Here is a 7438-nt window from a genome sequence, read left to right as displayed (position 1 = left end):
TAGAGGGGGAGGATCACCTCCCTCGACCTGCTAGCCACACTTCTCCTGATGCAGCCCAGGATCTGATTGGCTTTGCGGGCTGCAAGTGCACATTGAGAGCTCATGTTGAGCTTTTTGTCCACCAGCACCCCCAAGTCTCTCTCCTCAGGGCTACCCTCCAGCCAGTCACTGCCCAGCCTGTATTTGTGCCTGGGATTGCCTCGACCCAGATGCAGGATCCTGCACTTGCTCTTATTGAACTTCATGAGGTTGGCCTGTGCCCACCTCTCCAGCCTGTCAAGGTCCCTCTGGATGGCCTCCCTTCCCTCCAGCGTGTCTGCTGCACCACACAGCTTGGTGTCATCAGCAAACTTGCTGAGGGTGCACTCAATGCCACTGTCCATGTCCCCCACAAAGATGTTGAATAAGACAGGTCCCAGAACCGATCCCTGAGGGACTCCACTTATCACTGGCCTCCACTGGGACATGGAGCCATTGACAGCCACTCTTTGGGTGCGGCCATCAAGCCAGTTCCTTATCCATCTAGTGGTCCACCCATCAAACCCATGTGTCACCAGTTTGGAGACCAGGATGTGGTGTGGGACAGTGTCGAAGGCTTTGCTCAGGTCCAGGTAAACGACATCAGTTGTTCGCCCCTCATCTATTAATTTTGTCACCTGCTCATAGAAGGCCACCAGGTTGGTCAGGCAGGATTTGCCCTTGGCAAAGCCATGCTGACTGTTCCCAATCACCTCTTCACTATTCTTTTGAGCGAGTAGTGACTCCAGGAGGATCTGTTCCATGATCTTTCCAGGCACAGAGGTGAGACTGACTGGCCTGTAGTTCCCTGGTTCCTCCTTCTTGCCCTTTTTGAAGATGGGGGCAATGTTTCCCCTTTTCCAGTCTGTGGGGACTTCACCAGACTGCCAGGACTTTTGAAATATAATAGAGAGGGGTTTAGCAACCTCATCTGCCAGTTCTCTCAGCACCCGTGGGTGTAACCCGTCGGGTCCCATGGACTTGAACACTTTCAGGTTCTTCAGATGATCACGAACCTGATCTGCACTTACAATGGGCAGTTCTTCCTCCCCGTCCCTGGCTTTGACTTCCATAACATCAGGAGTGTGGCTAGAGGCCCTTGCAGTGAAGACTGAGTTAAAGAAGTTATTAAGTACCTCAGCCTTTTCCTCATCACATGTGACCATGTCACCATTTTCCTTTCTGAGGGGGCCCACACCTTCCCTAGTCTTCTTCTTCCCATTAATATACCTGTAAAAGTTCTTAGTATTCCCTTTAATCTCCCTGGCTAGATTCAACTCAAACTCTGCTTTGGCTTTCCTAACCAGGACTCTTGCTGCTTGAGAACAAGAGACTTTTTACCAACGACAGACCTTTGTTAAGTGACCAATATCACACATAGCCTTGTATTATGGTAACCTGAATTTGTGCATTGTTAATTTTGATTTTTTCATTTCATAACTTCAGTTTGTATCTTGGTAACTTGGATTTTGTCTTGGTAACTTTGATTTGTGCCTTGGTGTGATGGGTTGGGGCAGACCCCCTCCCCACCACGCGCAGAAATAATGACTCAAACAAACGGATTGCAAAGGTGATGGAAAGTTTAAATAGAACGGTGAGTGCGTGCAGAAAAAAACTAAAAATACAGTGACGAGAGAGAGAGACCCAAAAACAGACCCAGAGAAATCCCATCCCCACCTGGGGGTGCACCCAAACCCCCAGGGCTCCTCCTTCCCCCCCCCCCCCCCCCACTGCTAGGCTAGTCTCAGCTGGCCAGATCTGAGACTGCCCATCCCCCCGTGGCCTTGGGCCTAACCAGGCCCATGGCCGGGAGATCTCCACCCCAGTTACCCGGTGGCGAGGAGGAAGGAAAGAGGAAGTGCCAGACCCCACCGCAAAACTTATAGTGGTGCAAGGGATCATGGTAGGAAATAACCTAATTTCCTGTGTCCACCCACTGGGCTGGACTTCTGGACACAGGAAGCACCCCTGTAGCAGAGGGCACCCAGCCCAAACTACGACACTTGGTAATTTTAAATCATTGCAATGGTGATGGTGCTGTACAGTAATCGAGAGAATGCTGTCACTGCACTCATTATTTTGCACTTTTACAACATCACATTAAACCCATTTTTGCTAATACCTTTGCCAATGATCTTTCTAGTCATCTGAATAACCCACTTTCAAAAAATGCTCAGAAGTCTTGCAATTAAAGAGTAGCCTTTGTTACTCTCAGGATCTCCCTTCATAATTCCATTTGTGCCTGAGTGGATAAGCAGCATGGAAAAATAGTTTGAGGGCTGGACAGCCTCAGCAGTTTCTTCCATACCACCATTTATCAGTACCCATAAAGGAATAAATGACCCTAGACAGAAAGTCAGGTATGCAGATGCAGGTTTCCACCACAGCAGCTGGTGGTTTTCCATAACTATCACCCACCACTTCCCCTTGGTGCAGATGCACAGTTCAGGCCTGTCACACTGTGGTGCCTCCTCAGGCAGAACTTTCTGCCCTCTGTATGGTACCAAGACATTGAACTTTTGCTCCAGTTGCAGTTCTCTTGCTACAACTGACATGCACCCATTCTGCTCCACAGTGGAAAATGGATCCTTCTGTTGGCATCAAGCAACACAATGTTAGTTTGTGCAACCTTCCATAATATGCTTAACTTTCAGCTCAGAAAGTTTTTCTTCATAGTCCTTTGGCTCCCATTAGAACCCTGACAAGTTAGTTTTCTTCTATTTGCAACTCTACCTAGAGTTTTAATATAGTAGACACTTCAAAAAGACTATAATTCCCCTGAATGCCACAAACAGGAGTAATACTTCAGCATGCTACACTGAAGCACACATAGATGCTTTGTGTATCCCCTGTTCATCAACCACTCATTTCCTTTCTATTTCTGAATAAAATATTGACATGGTTAACACAAAAGCAATCATTTCTGCAGCTCTGGTTACTCTGAACCTTTCTACCTCAGTGACTTTCCAATTCATTTCAAATGTTGGTAGACTGCATTTTTTCCATTAAGGTGCCTCTGAGAATTTCTCTGCCTCTGCTATTGTTTATCTCCATATTTGTCTTGTTTATCTGTGCAACACAACAAAACTCAGTGTGAACTACGTGATGGTGTGTAATAGGACATTCTTCAATAACATGGAATGCCTAGGGAAAAGACTGTAAAGAGATATTTCTGAAGAGATATTTTCAGAGGTATAATTTCAGCTTCCAGTGCTCTATTCCTGAAATCAGAAACTGTTACCCATTGGAATGAGCTGCCCAGAGAGGAGGTGGAGTCACCATCCCTGGAGGTGTTCAAGAAAAGATTGGACGTGGCACTTGGTGCCATGGTTTAGTAGTCATGAGGTCTTGGGTGACAGGTTGGGCTTGATGATCTTTGGGGTCTCTTCCAAACTTATTGATTCTATGAATAAATAAATAAATAAATAAATAAATAAATAAAATTACCATTGTTCAAAATTATGTTAGTAAGGCTTCCAAAAAAATATTAGTTGGGTAACTTCTTCAGGTCAGTATGGCCATATTGTCTTTGGTTTTACTGGCACTCCACTGCTTCACAATTTACTATTATGCCTGTGAGATTTTCAAAGTCACCTCTCAAAGTAGTATCCAGTATCTTGTAACTCTTACATATTTGTAATTAAAAAACTCTTCGTATAGACCTTAAAAAGTAATTGCACAGAAAAAAAAACACACTTTACTTTCTTTCAGAGTTCTGCAAGGTCTGATTTATTCTGTTTAATATTTGAATTTACATACATACACTATTGGTTTCCTTTTTTTGTTGTCGTTGGTTTTTTATGGTTTTGGTGCTTTGTTGTTTTTAATTTTTGAAGTCAAATTGTTGTGTGAAAATATTTCCAGAAGTATTACAGAAGTTTATTATACCAGCATCTTTATTTTTATTAATGGTATTGCTAATCAAATGAAAAATGCCATTAGGTTAGTGTAAAAAGCTCTATTAAATTCTATTGATTATCAATAGGTATACTTCCAGTGATTTATTTTTCATAATAAAAAAAAAATCAATACTAATTTGATAAACATAATTGCTTGAACCATCTTATTAATTCTTTAAAATATATATTTATTTTTTTTTACCATTGACCCAATATGCTTTATTTACTCCCCTTTTTCATCCCTTCCATTCTTAACTCAGGAATTTCCAGACATTTTTATGAACAATTATTAAATAGTCAGCATTCAGAATCTAGAAAAGGCAGTGGCTAGTGCATTAAAAAATTCCTAAATTTCCTCTTGAACTGATAATTTTAAAAGAAAATCTCATTTTATCTGTTGTTTAACATGCTTCTCATCTATTGTAAAAGGTGAACTTCTAATATGTAATCTGACATTTTTCAGCAACACAGAATGTAAATAGTACCATGACTTTTCCTTTACATACTTCCATCGTATCATGTATACACTTTACAACTACTGGATTAATTTAAGTAAACTATAAAAATATGTCTCCACTGGACTAGGAACATCAGAAGCTCATAATTTTTAGTCATCTTTGTTCTTCATTATTCAGTGAGCAAACAGCTTACTTAATGTAGCAAGATAAAATTATTTTGAGATATTAGTTGAATGGTTCTGCATCAGTGTTTTCTAATTATAAAACTACTTTTCCTGTAAGTTAAAAATCAAATTATTACTACAGAGTTTTGACTCATGGAAATGTAAAATCATTATGTTATTTATCAGGTCTAATCTTCAACTTTGATTATACAGTAAAATGTTGGTAGCACTTCAGACCCTTAATGAGAAGGTCGTGAGTTCAAGCCTGCAGTGGGCAGTAGTGTCCTCCCTACTCTAGTCATGAGGTCTGTGGTGACAGGTTGGACTTGATGATCTTTGAGGTCTCTTCCAACCTTAAGAATACTGAAAAATATTTTAGTGTCAGGATGGCCAAGTGGTCTAAGGCGCCAGACTCAAGGCTTGCAGCTCCTTCCTGGATCTGGGAATTCTGGTCTCCGTGTGGAGGCGTGGGTTCAAATCCCACTCCTGACAGTTGCTTCTTTTGACAGACGATCCCACTCCTGGCAGCTGCTTCTTTTGGCAGATGATGGCTCAGTTGGTAGTGCATTAAGGCCCTTAATGGGAAGGTTGTGAGTTCAAGCCTGCAGTGGGCAGTAGTGTCCTCCCTACTCTAGTTGTGAAGTCTGTGGTGACAGGTTGGACTCAATGATCTTTGAGGTCCCTTTCAACCTTAGGTATACTGAATTTTGTGAGCTTTTATTTTTTCAGTTTTAATGACATTGCCTTCAAAATAACTTAGACATCAGAGAATGACAAGGTCAGGCAGGAAAATGGAATCCAAGGGTGAGGGAGGCCAGTAGAGCAGAAGCCCTCCAAGGTGTGCAGTCCCACAGTATCTGACTAAGAGGGTGTGACAGGAATAGCAACCAGGATGTCTGATGGCCAGACAAATCCTCAGTGACTAGGCAGCCATAAGGCTGTGTCCGAAGACTGTGCCTGAGGGCCAGGACTAGGACTGGGACCACGACCAGGATCAGCAAAGCACAGCTGCAACCTTACTCCAGCCATATCCCAGAGTGATTGCCTTCATGGAAATGCTGCTCCCAGCTGTAGTGGAGAAGATGCTAGACAAGGTTACTGCAGTTCCTTCTCACCCAGCCTTTCTTGATCACCTGATGGTGATACAGCTGCACTGCATCAAGCAAAATTTAACACAAAGTAACAAGCACTTGGGTGACATGGCATGCTCAAGGCCAAACACTGGGATTTGGCTCTTAGCATTACCTAAACTCAGAAGGAAACTCACTTTCCATGTGTGCACATTTTTCTAGAATATTACTTTATATAGTATAACATGATGTGACACAACTACATGACTAGATGCTAGCCCCCTGCCAAAATATATTGGACAAAAACCTGCTTGCAACTCAGGAAAGCTTCTATCAATTTGTACATTCAGATTGAAGATATCATAGGAACCTTATTGGCACAGAATTGTCTTGCACCTGTTCTTTTAACAGATACAGATGTAAACAGTGGGATGCTGTCTCTTTAGCAGAAGGGCAGAAGGTACTTACATTACCCTGTGAAAATAACAAACTACAGGATTTGTGCTAAGATAGTGTACAGTTTAAGATCAAAAATAAAACAAGCAAAATCCTTACTGTATCATAAAATTTACTTGACATATCTGTTTTTCAGTCTTTGATTTCTATATCTATATAAAAGCATAATAAACTACTTATCACATCATGATATTAAAGAGCAATATACAGAAAAATAACTCTTACTAAAAGGGAACACAGCGAAGAGCAGTATACAGGAATGAAAATAAAGAAACTGCATATACAAAAGCAACTATATGACAGCAGTAAAAATGGGCACATGTGCATTTCAGAAATTAGGTAATTTACCATGACCTCCACACTTCCCTTTCTGGAGATTGCAGGAGTCACTGGCATGTCTTTAACTTCTGCTAGGGAAAAAAATGACATATTTTTAGTTGGAATTACATGTATTTGGGACATTACCCAAATGTAAACCTTAGGAAAATTATATATTGAGAAAAATAAAGAAAGAAATATTTTGAGAAACTTATTCAGTCTTTCAGTCTTTGAAGCTTTATCACTTCTAGTCCTTTGGTTGTTCATTGAAGTGTTCCATAAAGCCCTGGGCAACTGGTCCGAATTCAGAGTCAACCATGCTTTGAGCAGGAGGTTCAAATCTAGATACCTCCTTGGTTCTCTTCAAATTTTCTTCATTCTATTATTTGTAAAATTAAAAAACATTTTTCATCACCATTGTAATTTATTTGCAGTCCAATTAATTATTTTTTTTTCTGTGACAGTTTTAAGGTTACCAGAATAATAAAGCTTTCATTAAAATGTGTGGATTGTTTTTTTTTTCTAAAGAGGAGGCAGATTGTATTTTGTATAATTTTTCTGTTACAGTGTTTTTCATCCTGACTTGGATATTTCTAGATCTTACTTACAGATGTCTCTACATCTGTGAATTATTTTGTCCACTAAATTTACTTTAAATTGACACAGAATTGTACCAGAAATTAAATGACAGATTTTCCATCCCAAATCCCAAATATTTATTTATTTATACCTATGATTTCAATCTCTGTTTACTATTCTTAGAATCAGTATCATTATGGATTAGCTGTAACTGGAAAAATCCTTCTCACATGCAATTGATTCTTTAATTTGTTCATGTTTCTGTTGTTATGAAGATCTTGTTTTCAAATACATTTACATCTACTTGACAAATTTTGTGTGAAAGAACAAAACAAAACAGTTCACTATTGCCAGTTCAGTATTCTTCCTAGGGGTTCTACTTTCAAGAACTGATGTTCCAGCTGTGTAATTTAATACATTTTTTCCACCTGAAATGCATGTATGTAATTAATTGAATCCCAGCATCACATTTGGCA

General features: G+C 40.3%; 1 non-coding gene across 1 annotated transcript; it reads left to right on the top strand.

Moving 5' to 3' along the window:
* Nucleotides 1-4919: 4919 nt before the first annotated feature.
* On the top strand, nt 4920-5031 carry TRNAL-CAA (transfer RNA leucine (anticodon CAA)). Its single transcript has 2 exons — nt 4920-4957; nt 4986-5031. It is a non-coding gene; the product is annotated as a tRNA-Leu (tRNA).
* The last annotated feature ends 2407 nt before the right edge of the window (nt 5032-7438 follow it).

The sequence above is a fragment of the Melanerpes formicivorus genome, unplaced genomic scaffold, assembly GCF_026170545.1.
Source record: "Melanerpes formicivorus ecotype bairdi unplaced genomic scaffold, bMelFor1.0.p_v2 SCAF_1, whole genome shotgun sequence".
In the NCBI taxonomy this organism is placed as follows: Eukaryota; Metazoa; Chordata; class Aves; order Piciformes; family Picidae; genus Melanerpes; species Melanerpes formicivorus.
Note: the sequence above shows the minus strand (reverse complement) of the source record. Positions and strands in the feature narration are given on the sequence as shown.